The following is a 15,396-nucleotide window of genomic DNA, read 5'->3' as shown; positions in this document are numbered from 1 at the left end:
TGGTCAACAATCGGGGCCTCGAGTTGCCTATTCGGGGGCTTCAAGGTCGAGTCTTATGCTCGGCTGGTGCTATCGAGGATAGTTGATGGATGACTAACAATTATAATAAAATCAATGATGGCTCTTTATGGCCAATAATAAGCAATAAATGAAGAATAATGGATAGAACAATAAATATAAGCAACAAATAAAATGATAAAACCAAGAGAATGTGTTAGAGAGTAGAGAGAATATTCTTATGTATTTAGTATTAAGCAACAAGTTATTTACAAAATGACAAGGATCCCCTTTATATATGAGGGGGCATATGGAGATTGGACAACTAGTTGACGCCCTAATTCGGGTTTAGACTAGCCTGACAGACTTTGGCTCTAGCTGCACGCCTTGGGAACTCCCCACTTTCCCCCATAACCGTCGGTCCGTACCGCTATGAAGTCGAGCATCGATGGCCCACAAGGGATGAAACTCGACTGTGGTTTTGAGCCTTTGAGACGTCGTAACGATGGAAAATTAGACCCTCCGATTTTATCGTACACAACATGCACATGAAGGAGTACAAGCATCAGAATTCCCTGAAGACACTATACACAAAACAAGAAAAGGAAGGCCTAATCTACATCCCCCTCGAGGGCTATGGCCCGTCGGCCTCTGTTTTGCTATCTTCGGAATCAGACAGAAGGAGCTTAGCATCTTATTCCTCCGCCTTCACCTGCTTTATATATTCTCATAGATCGAAGCCCATAGCATGGATCTCCTCGAGGGTTCCCTTCAAGATTTACACCGAGCATACTCTTTACTCCTGCCTTTGCGGTCAAGAATCCTTCTCAGCTCGGCTTGAGCATCGACAACGTCCTTCAAGTAGACTGCCACTTTCTTGTCAGCCTTAGTTTGGCTCATCCCGGCTTCATCCCAAGCATCCACAACCTGGGCCTTAATCTTTAAGAGCTCAGACTCGAGCTTTGTAATCATATCTGTTTGAACCAAGCTATTATTATGATATAAGCGAAGTTGAACCTCAAAGGCAGGGGCTTTAGCCAGAGCACCCTCCCCCGCTGAAGCCTGAATGTCGGCCTGAGCCTTTAACTCATCATGCTCACGCTTGGCTCGGCCAACTTCGTTCCGAAGGCGCTCCAGGTCCTCCATCTTTTTCCTCAACTGAAATAAACAAAACATTAGCCTCAAGATCTAGAAGAAGAAACATATGTTCCTTTGAAACAGAAGTTACCCGCTCCTCGAGGTAGCTCTCGTAGTTCAACTTGCGACTCGCCTCATACCGCAGGTGTGCCAAATCATATTCCTTTTCATCACAAAGAAGCCTAAGGGATTTCTCCCCATCTATGGCTTTTCACAGCCTGGCCTCATGGAAAAGCAGCTCGGATTTGAGCTTGTTAAAAGCCTATGGGAGGTAAATGTGGTAAGAAAGTGAAACTTACAAAGCTACAAAACCATTACGAATAGCCCGAACCTACTTTCGAGTAAAGCCGTTGAGCTTCCTCAAGAGTTGAGCATACTTCTACTAGTCTGGCTCCATCTACCCCTATAGAATCACCCCAGTTTGGGACTTGGTCTCCCGATATATGCGCCTCTTGGCGCCGAATACCCCTCGAAGTACCTTCGACAGGAGAAGAAGCAGGCGGCGAAGAACCTTCATTCCTTGAAATGCCTTTGACGGTAAAGAAAGATGGCGGGAGAGGAGGGATCGTTCCTCTAAAGCTTGAAACCTCGGTAGCTGTAGGATCGACTAAAACGCCCTCTCTAAGCCTCCGGACCGGACTCGTCTTGCTATGACCACTGTCGTCCTAAAAAGGTCTCTCCTGCTTATTGTAATTATTATCATCCCCCAGTCCTAAAGTCGGCGGTCTTTCTCCTTCTATTAAAGGTAGGACCTCGCTTTGAGGGACTCCCCAATGCCTATGATGACAGAGTTAGTATGCAGAAAGAAAAGCACCCTTCCAAGAAGAAAATGGGGGAGGGGGGAGAAAAAATCGTATAGCACGTACCATGGTGTCTTGCCTCCCACATATCCTTAGATAAATCTCGCCACTTACGCTCATTGCAGGTCGAATGGGTCGCCAACTTCCGAACCCAATCTGGAAGATCGAGAACCTCCCCTGGCATCCAAGAAATCGCTGCAGAAAAAGAAAAGAAGGCGTATTTATGGAGCCCGCATTCGCCATAAACAATATTACGAAGGCATGGGTGTACCACTTATATGTAAAATTCCATTCCTTGGGAAATGGTAGAAACTCCACTAGAATAATATCGACAGTTCGTACCCGGATAAATCGGCTCATCCATCCCCAATCTCCGTCTTCTTCATCGTCAATGATGAAAGGCGTGGTGGATCAACATCACAGGGTTAGCAGACCTCGATGGTGAAAAGGCCGATACAGCCTGATAAGATGGCTAAGGGTGAATTCGAGCCCTGCTTTCTCCGTAAAGAACCTCATCTTTAATACCGTCTGCCAAAATGACGGATGAATCTGCGCCAAGGTAACCTAGTATTTTCGACAAAAGTCAAGCACAACCCTATAAAGGAGGCCCAGCGTAAAGGGGTACGTATACACATTCAAAAGCCCTTCGGTATAGTCCGTGATGCCCTCTTCCGGGGAAGGTACCCGTAGTACTACCTCTTCCCCATCCACAATCCTTCCTCACCAAATCAAGAAGATCCTCCCTCAAAACAAAATGCCTAGAGGCAGAACTCCCTTCCCTTTGCCGAGCGGGCCTCGATGCAGCAGCCATGACTGTGGTAAAACTAGAGAATTGGAGTGGGAATTTGAGCAAGAGTGCCAAAACTAGAGTGATGAAGGACCTAATGCAGGGAGGGAGAACTCTATTAAAGAGGGTAACTAGGTGGAATAACGGAATCTCCAAAAGGGCAAAAATAATCCTATATATGGAAAAAGCGACGACTATCCGCCTGCCTCAAAGGCCAATTGAAAACGCCAACTAAGCCATTTTTATCCTGGGAAGATGCACCAACAGAATTGCCTCGGTCACTTCATAACTATATCATACACTCGACAACACCATGCGACATTTTGGTGTCAGACACCCCCACATCAACCAAGTCCCGAGATGGTACCCGATCTCGAGGACCTCCATCAAAAGGAAGTCAGGCTCCAGAAGACCATTAGTATCATTGCAAGTCCCGAGATGGTACCCGATCTCGAGGACCTCCATCAAAAGGAAGTCAGGCTCCAGAAGACCATTAGTATCATTGCAAGTCCCGAGATGGTACCCGATCTCGAGGACCTCTATCAACAGGAAGTCAGGCTCCAGGATGCCATTAGAATCATTGCAAGTCCCGAGATGGTACCCGATCTCGAGGACCTCTATCAAAAGGAAGTCATGCTCCAGAAGGCCATTAGTATCATTGCAAGTCCCGAGATGGTACCCGATCTTGAGGACCTTCATCAACAGGAAGTCAGGATCCAAAAGGACATTAACATCATTGCAAGTCCTAAGATGGTACCCGATCTCGAGGACCTCCATAAAAAAGAAGATAGTCTTCAGAAAGCCATTGTCATCAAACAGGTCTCGAGATGGTACCCGATCTCGAGATCCTTCACCAAGAAGAAGATATGCTCTAACGGGATATTAATATCATTGTGAGACTCAAGATGTTACCCAATCTTGAGGGCTCCTCTCTCGAAAAGGGATAAGTTCTGAGAACCTACTCATACGATCATAGCATCGAAGTACAATCCAAACCCGGGTAGACCCTCATCTGGGATCTATCTGCAACGCCCTAAGTCTATCTATACTAAGTTCAAAACAAGTTTTCAGGTAGTCCGAGTTTGAACAAAACTCCACTCGGGGACTGCTCTCGAAATCCTAAAGGAAATCTCTATTCTCGCGCTTCCGAGAAAATCCCCCCTCGAAGATTATCGCAGGGTCTAAAGGCTAAGTCTCATTCTGAGAGTTCGAAGCCTTATTCTCATTTAGCTCAAAGTCAGGGTCCCGATGACCCAGTTTATCAATCCGAATCGGGCTCGGTCCCAGGAACGGCTATGGGTTCTGCAGGGAGCCGAGTTAATCAATCAAAAGTCAGAAGGAATACTCACGCCCGGGCATGATATTTGCACCAAATCGGTGGGGCCATACATTCAAATTCTCTACAAGTCCAGATAAAAAGAAATATAGCATAAATCAGAGGCAAATGAAAGAAAATATTTATATTCATAAACATGTGATTACAAAAGCCTAAGCTAATCTTGAGGGTGCATCCTCAGCTGCAGTATCTTCGAGCACCATCTCCTCGGGTGCCTCATCCCTATCTCACAAAACGACATCTCCAGTGGAGAAGATGAAGAAGAGGAAAGTGACGAAGAAGAAGAAAAAGTCGAAGGAGCAGAAAGGGATGAAGAAGTGGCTGGGTGAAAAATCTGGCGAGTATGGGTCTTGCCAGGACTACTATTGTGAATCCACTTTTTGAGACATTACACCTGTGCGGGATGAAACAGTCTGTAGATAAAACCACCTCACTCCACGGAAAGCAAAAGGAGTGAGGCGATGCACCGAGTAGTCAGGGGAGATGACTAGAAGTCCATAGTCCTCATATCCTCTAATGCGAGGATAATTTGAGATTTCTCTCTCATCACCTCAGGTCAACAACAACAACAACACCAAATTAGCACAATCTCGCTCGGCAAGGGAGAGTTCTGTAAATAAGCCATGGAGTGACTAATAAGAACGCCACCATGTAGCCTTAAGGCCACGGGCCTCGAGCATGGGATATAACGATGGATGAGGATAGAGTGAAGAAAGGGGTGAAAGGTTGTTGGAAAACTTTTGAATGAAGAGTTGGTTCAAGAAGCCTTCCATTTATAGGAAAGGTGGCAGTGTAACTGACGGTGCCATTAATGCTCTTTGAAAGACGTATCGGCAGGTGCAAACAATGCATTTTTGGGAACTGAATTGGCGGCGATATTATTGCTTAGGAGAATGGGAATCGATAGTTCACTGGATGACGTTGGAAAGACGAGTCAGCGGGATGCCTCAGTTATTGAAAAGGCTTGCGTCATAAGTATGGCATCATCATGGGAAGTTCGAAGATATGGATATCAATTTTGTTTCATATCGTTCTACTCTAAGAAATGCGGGGACTATCTGTATACGGTAAAATTGGAGGGTCCAATCTTTCACCGTAACGATGCCTCAAAAGCACGGCTCGAAGGATAGAGATCACGATCGAGTCTCATCCCTTGAGGGATCGACGCCCGACCTCGGGGCAATAAAGTTCAGCGAGTAGGGTAAAAAAGTGAGAAGTTCTTAAGGCATGTAGCTAGAGCCGACAAAGTCTGTCAGGCTAGTCTAAGCCCGCATCATGGCATTAACTAGCTGTCCCTTCTCCATATCTTTGTAATAAATGTATTTGTACTATGTTAGGAGTTCCCCTCATATATAAAGGGCATCCTTGTCATTTTGTAGACATCTATTGCACAATACTAAATACACAAGAACATTCTCTCTACTTTCTAACACATTCTCTTGGTCTTATTATTTCATTTATTGCTTATATTTATTGTGTTCTATCCATTGTTATTCATTTATTGCTTATTATTGGCCATAAAGAGCCGTCATTGATTTTATTATAACTATTAGTCATCCATTAACTATCCTCGATAGCACCACCCGAGCATCAAACTCGACCCCGAGGCTCCGGAATAGGCAAGCTCGAGGCCCCGATTGTTGACCATTCGGTTTGATTATCACCTTCCTCTTAAGCTCTTATCTCGTTTCTAGGTCTTTCACATAGCATAAATTGCCTAACAACTATCATAAAAATAGATCACGTATTTTTAGAACCATTAAATCAAATTCAATTGTTATTACCATTTTCACGATAAACACAACCCTACACCGTTACAGAGTGGCAAGAGAGGTCGATGCAACGTTTACCCAAGAAGATCAGGATCGAATCCACAGAAAGCTAGATATATTTGGAGTTGGATTCCTATCTAATCTAGCTATGTGTAGTGCTTTTAATTGCACTTCTAATCATTCTTGTTTGTTTGTTACTTCTAAATTTAATACTACTGATGTAAGAAATTAAGCTAAATGGATATTTTTTTAGGGTTTTCTAAATGGTTAAAGAGGCACTAGGGAAGTGACTTACTCCTAGGTGAGTATCTAACATGATCTCAAACTTAGGGCAATAATGTTATAGCTGGGGTCGTGATATAGCCAATGCACGAAGCCACTCACTCTACACCTCTCGGTAGTAAGAGTGACTTTGCCCTAATTGACTTTCTCAAGCCCAATTGGGTGTTCAATTCGTGCAAGCAATGTTGGCTCAAGTCGGGTATTACTATCTCTAGGTTTCACCCTTTAATTGGGACTATCAATCTCTTGAAGACACCCCAATTCCTTGTTGGCCTGAAATTCCTAGACTTAATCTCTCTTTCTCAAGAAGAGCCTAATTCAAAAAGGCAAAAATTAGTGTTTGCAACCACTAATTCAACATAGAAAGCATAAATCAGGCTGAATATCCATCACCCATAAACATCTTGAGCCCTAAAATAAGAGTCCCATTAAATACCCACACTAGGGTTGAGCCACAACCCTAGATAATGAGTTTAGCTACTCATAATTGAAGAAGAAATCATAGATTGAGATGAAGAATAACCCATAAAAAGTAATTACAAGATAAGAAACTAATATTAATTGCTAAACTAACTATAAAATTTCTCAAAATAGGTAAAAGTCGACGTTCACATGCTCACTAATGATAAGATGACCTAAAAATCTGAAAATAAAGTATTTATACACAACTGAATTTTCCGAACAAATATGCCCCTGACGGAGGTACCGCTGACAGCGGAAAAATGGGCCGCTATAGCAGTGAGTCTACCGCGGCCACATAAAATCCATCACGGACCGCAGTCTTCAATATTTGGCTCAACTGCAGGTTCTCTGAACTCCTTCTCCGCGGACCGCGGTAAATTGATTGCTGTCGTGATAAAATCACCACGGACTGCAGTAACTTGAATTCCAAAAATGTCAACTCTCTGAATCCTTGCCACCGCGGACCACGGTCGCGGTGGGTCTTCTGCGTTTGTGATGGATTTTCCGCTGTAGCGCTGCTTTGACTTGGTTTTGAACTTGTGTAGGTTTCACTCCTTTTTTGAGCTGGTTATGACATCCTTGTCCCTTTTTGACCAAACAATGCAAACAAGCACAACAAGTTAGCTTTTGGGGAATACTTGTACACATTTTAGTCCAAAACTCAAGCAATAAGGAGCATAAGCTAGACTAGAATCCCTAGTTATCATTTGGCGGGAAGAGCGTAGGATGGCCCTCTTCAAGAAGATGGTATCCAAGTACAGAGTACTATTCTAAGAACCGAACACTTGTTGACTTATTTAGCCAGGACGACCAGTTTAAAACGCTTCACGATGGGCTCAAGAAAAAAGATGAGGAGCTGAAGGAGAAGGATGAGGAGCATATGAGGGCCATCGGCAGGTGCAACGTGCTTGATGGGGCGCTTAGGGCTAAGGAGGATGAGATCGAGGTGAGAAAGGGAGTGGTGGCCGAAAACACTGACCTTCAGGCGCAGGTGGTGTCTTTAAGGTTCGATCTCGAGCAGAGCGAAGCAAGGGCCGTCAACTTAGAGGTGAGTTGAGCACCAGGGTCGAAGAGTTGGGCCTAGCTGAGAAATCAAGAATCACTGTTGTGGCAGAGGCAGCAGCCTTAAGGGGCACCCTTTGTGTTTGTAGGTCTGAGCGAGCTATTGAGGCGGAAACTTTGGTGCTCAAGGAGGTGAGATTTGAGGAGCGGATTGGGGGTTTGGAGGTGGAGCTGCCTAAGCTGAATGAGTAGGTTATCACCCTAAGGGTCGAGACGGTGCAGGTGCAGGCCCAGCCATCTACTTCTCATACTTCTGCTGCTCTCGGTGTGTCACGGGAGTTGTATGAAATGTGGGTTCATGTTGAGGCCCAACTTGACACATACATGTCTCTGAAGATGGCTGAGAAGATTTTCGAGGCGGAATTCAAGGAGGTTCATGTCAAGGCACGTGCAGCTTGTGATGCCTGTGTTAATGATCCCGGTATGCCCGAAAAAGACGATGATGAAGACGCCTTAGATGGGCTTACCTCCGACCCTTGGTACGACGATGAGTATGCTGGTGACATTGGTGATGGGAGGGATGATGCGGCGTGAAGTCTTTGCACTTGGTTTTTGCTTTTTTTTTGTGCTATGATATTTTTTGTGGGAGCGTCTTTCCAGCCCTTTGTAAAAATGTATTGTAATGGATTGATTGAAATGGAATAGTTGTCTTTTGCTGGGTATTTCTAGTTCTTTTTTTTGTAAGTGTTATTTTATAAGAACGTCCCTGACTTTCAATTTGATTCGAACGAGGTCGTTGATTCGAACGAGGTCGAATGTAAGTTATTTTGAGCGAGGTCGAGTATAGAATGATTCGAACGAGGTCTAATGTATGTTGATTCGAATGAGGTCGAATATAAATTAATTCGAGCAAGGTCGAATGTAGATCGATTCAAATGAGGTCGAATATAGATCGATTCGAACGAAGTCAAATGTAGATCAATTCGAACAAGGTTGACTGTAAGTTGATTCGAACGAGGTCGAATGTAGATCGATTCGAACAAGGTCGAATGTAAGTTGATTCGAACGAGGTCGAATGTAAGTTGATTCGAACGAGGTCGAATGTAAGTTAATTCGAGCGAGGTCGAATGTAGATGGATTGGAACGTGGTCGAATGTAAATTAATTCGAGCGAGGTCGAATATAGATCGATTCGAATGAGGTCGAATGTAGATCGATTCGAACAAGGTCGAATGTAAGTTAATTCGAGCGAGGTCGAATGTACATTTCCTTTGCGTTGGCATGATATGCAAATTTGGTGGAGTTGTGTAAGAATGCCATATTGAGTTTTTATTTATTGGATAATATTACATATTTCTTTTTGGTTTGTACATACATTCGAGGAGTCCCAGTCTATCTAGTCCCTTCATCGCTTGACCTGGAGAAGTAGTCGATAGGCAGGGCGATGAACTTAATACCTAATCTCCAAGACACCCCCTTTGTTGCCTCATTAAAAACCTTCCCGAGAAAACCCAATTGGGACAAAACTCGGTGAGGGAAAAAGAGTACGACTTGGAGGATGTCCTTCTTCAGAACTTGAAGTATTTGAGGTGGGCGACGTTCCAAATGTTTGGTAGTTATTTTCCTTCCATTGTTTCTAGTTGGAATGATCCTTTGTTTGTTGTTGCCGTGATTTTGTACAGTCCGTCCCAATTGGTTCCCAGTTTGCCTTCCTGTGGGTCTTTGCTCGCTTATGTTTTGGCTTTGAGTATATAGTCCCCTACCTTGAGTGGTCTGACTTTGGCATTTTTGTTGTATTACTGTTCTGCTTGCTGTTTTTGAGCTATCATTCTTATGTAGGCCATGTCTCTTCGCTTATCTATTTCATCGAGGTCTTGCTTTATGCTTTCATCGTTACTTGGTCCGCTCTTATAGGAGTATCTCAAGCTTAGTTCCCCGACTTTGACTAGTAACATTGCGCTAGTCCCATAGACTAGTGAATATGGCGTTTCTCCTGTGCTTGTTTTTGGCATGGTGCGGTATACCCATAACACTTCCGGTAGCAATTCCGGCCACAATCCCTTGGCATCCTCAAGCTTCTTCTCCATGATGTTTAGTATTGTTTTGTTGGAGAACTCCACCTGAACGTTGCCTGCGCAATGATATGGCATGGAGAGTACTCGCTTGATGTGACATTTCTAAGAGAATTCAGCGGTCTTTTTCCCGGTGAATTGGGGTTCGTTGTCACAACTGATTTCTTTGGGGATGCCGAAGCGGCATATGATGTTCCTCCATATGAATGTGATAACTTTCTATTCGCGTATTTGGGCGAATGCACCTGCTTCTACCCACTTGGAAAAATAGTCAGTTAAAACCAAAAGAAATCGTATATTACCTCGTCCTACTGGAAGGGGTCCGACGATGTCCATCCCTCATTTGATGAATAGCCAAGGCGATGTGACGGAGTGGAGGTTCTCCCTTGCCTGGTGGATCATTGGAGCGTATTTTTGGCATTGTTTACACTTTCTAACAAAGTCGACGACTTCCTTTTTTATGGTGGTCCAGTAATAGCCTGCATGTATGAGGCATCTAACGAGGGCTCTATTACCGGTATGAGCTCCACAGTGGCCTTTGTGTACTTCTTCGAGGACGCACCTAGTTAGGTTTGGTTCTAGACATTTCGCCAAGGGACTACCAAACGTTCTTTTATACAGCTCATGGTTGATGATGCTATATCGGGCCGCCTGCATGCGAAGCTTCTTGGCTTCTTTTTTGTTGGGTGGGAGCACTCCATCATGAAAATATGACATAATACGGTTGTGCCAATCCCAAGTCACGTTTATAGTGCATACTCAATTTGGTCTATCGACGAACGGATGAGGGTGATCACGTTTTCTTTTCTCCTTATGTTCTTGGTGGCCGCCGCTAATTTGGCAAGGCCGTCTACTTCGATTTTTTGTTCTCAGGGTATTCGGTCGAGTTAGCACTCGTCGAACTAGGGCAGTGGCTAATGGATTTCTGTCTGATATTTTTGTAGCCTTTATTTTTTGATTTGGAAAATCCTTGTGACTTGGTTGACTATGAGTTGTGAGTCACATCGGAGGATGACTCGTCGTGCTCCATACTTGAGAGCTAGTTTCAATCCTGCAATTACGGCCTCAACTCGGCCTCATTGTTAGTCATGTCGGGACACCGCATGGACTAGCGGATGACTTCGCCTGTTGGGACCTCAAGCACGAGTCCCAGTCCAGATCCTACCTCGTTGGAGGCACTATCGGTGTACAGTACCCATTGGTCGGGTAACTTGGGAGGGGTATGGGTGGCTTCCTGCTCGGCCTCAGGTAGTATTTTGGCAGTGAAGTCGGCGATGAATTTGGCAAGTACTTGCGACTTTATCGTTGTTCGCGGCTGATATATTATGGCATGCTCGCTTAATTTAATGGCCCACTTGGCCAATCTACCTAACAGCTCGGGTTTATGTAAGATGCTTCTTAGGGGGAAGGTCGTGACCACCGAGATGGGGTGGCATTGGAAATAGGGTTTCATCTTTCGTGAAGCTACGACTAATGCTAGGGCCATTTTTTCGTGGCGAGGATACCTCGTTTTGGCATCGACTAGGGTTTTGCTAATATAATAGATTGGAGATTGTGTACCTTTGTTTTCACGTACCAAGATTGCGCTTATTGCAACGTCGGATACGGCCAAGTAGATTAAGAGACGTTCGCCTAATTCTGCCTTGGCGACTAATGTAGGTGAGGACAAGCATGGCTTTAGTTCTCTTAGGGCATTGAAACATTTAGAATTACACTGTAGTCTGTTGCCCTTTTTGAGTATGTTGAAGAATTTGTGGCATTTGTCAGAGGATTGTGAGATGAACCACGACAGGGCGGCTATACGGCCAGTCAACTTCTGCACTTGTTTCTTATTGGTCAAAATTTCAGGCATTCCCTCTATAGCCTTGATTTGGTTGGGATTGACCTCGATGCCTCTCTACAACACCAAAAAACTGAGGAACTTTCCTGAGGTCATGCCGAAAGCACACTTTTTGGGGTTCAACTTCATGTCGTATCATCTAAGTATGTCGAAAGCTTCCCTCAGGTGGTCGATGTGGTCCTTTTTTCTTTTTGATTTGACTAACATGTCGTCTATATAGACTTCCATCATTTTGCCAAGATGCTCTTTGAACATCTTGCTAACCAGCCTTTGATAGGTCGCCGCTGCATTTTTCAACCCGAAGGACATGACTCTGTAGCAGTACGTCCCTTGATGGGTGATGAAGGTGGTTTTTTCTTGGTCCTCCTCTTCCATGAGGATTTAGTTGTAGCCTAAGTAGGCGTCCAAGAAGCTTAATAACTTGTGTCCTACTGTTGCGTCGATGAGCTGATCGATGTGAGGAAACGGGAAGGAGTCTTTCGGGCAGACTTTGTTTAGGTCCGTGAAGTCTATGCACATGCGCCATTTCTCGTTTTTATTTTTCACCATGGCCATGTTAGCGACCCATTGGGGGGTACTTTGGCTCTCGAATGGAACCATTGGCAAGCAATTTTTCTACCTCTTCATGGACAGCCTTGTTGATTGCAACATTGAACTTTCTTCTGATTTGTCGTACCGGAGGGTAGAGTGGATTGACATTTAGCTTGTGTTGCAATGTCTTTTGGGATCCTAACATATCTGCATGGGAGAAAGCAAATAGATCGGCGTTGTCAGTTAAAATTTTATGGAATTTACTTACTTCTGTGAGTTTGTGGATGATGTAGGCTTTTTTGTTGTGGTCGCTTTCGTCTAGCTTGACGGGATCAAGGTATTCCATGTTGACCCTGTGGCTTCCACGATGTCGGGGTCTCTGATGACGTCTATTTGTTAGTCGGACTCGGGCCACGACTTTGATAATTGCTATGCTCCTGAGCCTTCCTCTCTTAACTGTTGGGTGTATGTGCAATCTTGGGCAATGCGGTAGCATTCTTGAGCTGTCGCTGTTCACCGCGGATGCTGAATATTCCCTATGGTGTAGGGAACTTGATGACCTGGTATAAACTGGACGGGATGGCCCTCATGGCATGTATCCAGGTTCGCCCTATATTGGCATTGTAAGCGGTGTCTTGGTTCATGACATGAAATGTTGTTTCCAAGGTGACGCCCCCGGCCAGGACATGCAATGTTATCTCTCCTGAGGTTCGTTCAACTACATTATTAAAACATGTTAGTGTTATGCAACGTGGTACTATCTTATCCCCGAGTCTCAGTTGTGTGAGAACTTTGGGGGTGGATAATACACGCGCCGCTCCCACCATCTACCATGATTCTTTTTAAATCGGTATCTAAAATTCGTAAAGTAATGACAAGAGGGTCGAAATAAGGAAAGGTCAAACCGTGGGTATCTGACTTATAAAAAATGATATTGTCTTCGAGGTCATCATACTGTTCGTAGGTGATCGACCGTTTCAATTTGTGTGTGGTGGTGAACTTCACATGGTTGATTATTTCTTTGTCGCCTCTGCCGATGATCATTTAGATGGTGCGGGCAGGGGAGGGTGGCTTTGGGGGGCCTTGATGTGGTTCTCGTCCACGGGCAAAATTGGCTCTCCCTTGGTTGCTCATCAGCTCCTTTAAATATCCTTGGTGAAGCATGTTCACTACTTCTTGTCGTAGGGCTATGCAATCATCGGTTTTGTGGCCTCGTTTCTGATGGAACTCGCGGAGGGCATTTGACTTTCTGGAATTTGGGTCCGGCTTCATATTTTGTGGCCATTTCACCTTGGGACCGAGCTTATCTAGGGCGTAAACTATTTCTGAAGGAGAAACACAACAATTGTGAGCAGATAAAAGTTGACGCATACCTCTTTGTTTCCGTGAGTTCCCGCTTCTGGCCAGGACAACCCTTCAGGTTGGCGGGAGGTAGTGGAGCGGTCATTCTGATGTACGGTTGGTGTCTTTCTCGGTTAAGGCATGGACCTATGTGATCTATTTGGCTGTCGTTCCGACGATCTTTCCTTGATTCCATTTGGACTGTCGTAGCCATTGGGTTGGACCATTGAGGTCGTCCTCATCTGCTCTCAAGGACGACCTCAGGTCATTTATGGCTAGGACGACCCTTCGTCTTGGCGGGGAGGTAGTGGAGCAGTTGTTCTGATGTATGGTTGGTGCCTTTCTCGGTTGTGGCGTGGACCTCCGTGATCTCTTCAGCTATCATTCCAATGATCTTTCCTTGATTCCATTTGGACTATCATTAGCTGTTGTGTTGGCCCAAGTAAAGGAGACTTTTGAAGATTGACAAAGGAACTCAGACTTGGACCAGGTCCATCCTATTGAAGCACAGATATGGTCAACTCAAACATGTGAGATACACGTGAAGGAGATAAACCTAACTTACCAGAAGTGATATCTCCTGATCCTGATCGAATGGGTTGCATATTGGATAGGGAGAAAGACTCCTTACTCAAAGAGAACACGGTTTAAGAGATGGATAGAGTTAAAGGTTGAGATCAACTAGAACTCTTCCACCAAGGAAGAGTAGCATCAGAATTCTAGTCAATCTCTATTTACTAACTCCATAAATATCAGTGTTGTTTTCTTTTACCGGTAACACACATAAACAGAAGTTAAATGTGAATTGAGAGCAAAATAACAAGGCAATTTATGTGTGATTAAAGCGTGCAAACGTGAAGCTACTTGAACCAAATAGAAGAACCAGTTCCAAGTGTCTGTCTTTTATTCTAGTTTAATTGTAGTAGGTATTTTTATATTGTACCTTTTAGCTTTATCTAGAAGCAATTGTATTAGGTACTCAAAGTTTTCAAGTTAGAGTTAACTTGAAGTTGTCGCAACAGTTGAGGTTGTATGCTATAATGGGATTAGAGTTAGTCCTAGGTTTACAAAAGAGTTTTTGTAAATGCAGTTTTTGGATCAGTGATTTTAGTGGAGAGTTTGGGAAAATTCTATTGGAAAGTAGGTCGTGGTTTTTTCACCTTTTGAGCCAGGTGTTTTCCACATAAAATCTTTGTATTCTTTAATTTTTGTACTTATTATTCCGCATCAGTAGTAGTTGAAACACATAGAAGAACCAAATCCTTCCATAAATGACTTAAACGAAAAATTGGGCACCACACAAATCACCTCCCCTCTTGTGTGGTATTGAAGTATAAAACATCAATTGGTATCAGAGAAGGTTATCCTTAAAGAGGCCAACACCTTAGGAATAGATCAAGATGAGTGCACCACTTGGAAACTGGGAAGGACAATCCACTACTAGGCCTCCACTCTTCAATGGCCAGTACTACTCCTGGTGGAAGAATAGGATGAGAGATCATATCATCGGAGAAGACTATGAGCTATGGGACATTGTCACTAATAGTCCCCTGACTACCACGAAGAAGACTACTGAAGGAGTAGAAGTGCCAAAAAACAAGAGCTGACTGCACGACTAAGGACTTGAAAAAGTGGGAAAAGAATGCTAAGGCCAAGAAATGGCTTGTATGTGGACTTGGTCCAGAGGAGTACAGCAGAATTCAAAGTTGTACTACTGCTACAGAAATTTGGGACACCTTGCAAGTGGCTCACGAAGGAACTCTTCAAGTGAAAAGATCAAGAGGAACACTGTTTTACTCTTAATATGAGAATTTCATCATGAAGGAAGGAGACACCATCCAAGAGATGTATACAAGGTTCACAACACTAACAAATGAACTTAAGTCTCTTGGAAGGATTATCCTTGAAGAAGACAAGGTTGAGAAAATTCTGACAAGGGTTTTGCCAGTTACTTAGGAAAGCAAATTCACTGTTATTCAGGAATCAAAGAACATTACTACTCTCAAGTTGGACGAGTTAATTGGAAATCTCACTACCT

Source organism: Nicotiana sylvestris, chromosome 6 (assembly GCF_000393655.2).
Source record: "Nicotiana sylvestris chromosome 6, ASM39365v2, whole genome shotgun sequence".
In the NCBI taxonomy this organism is placed as follows: domain Eukaryota; kingdom Viridiplantae; phylum Streptophyta; class Magnoliopsida; order Solanales; family Solanaceae; genus Nicotiana; species Nicotiana sylvestris.
Note: the sequence above shows the minus strand (reverse complement) of the source record.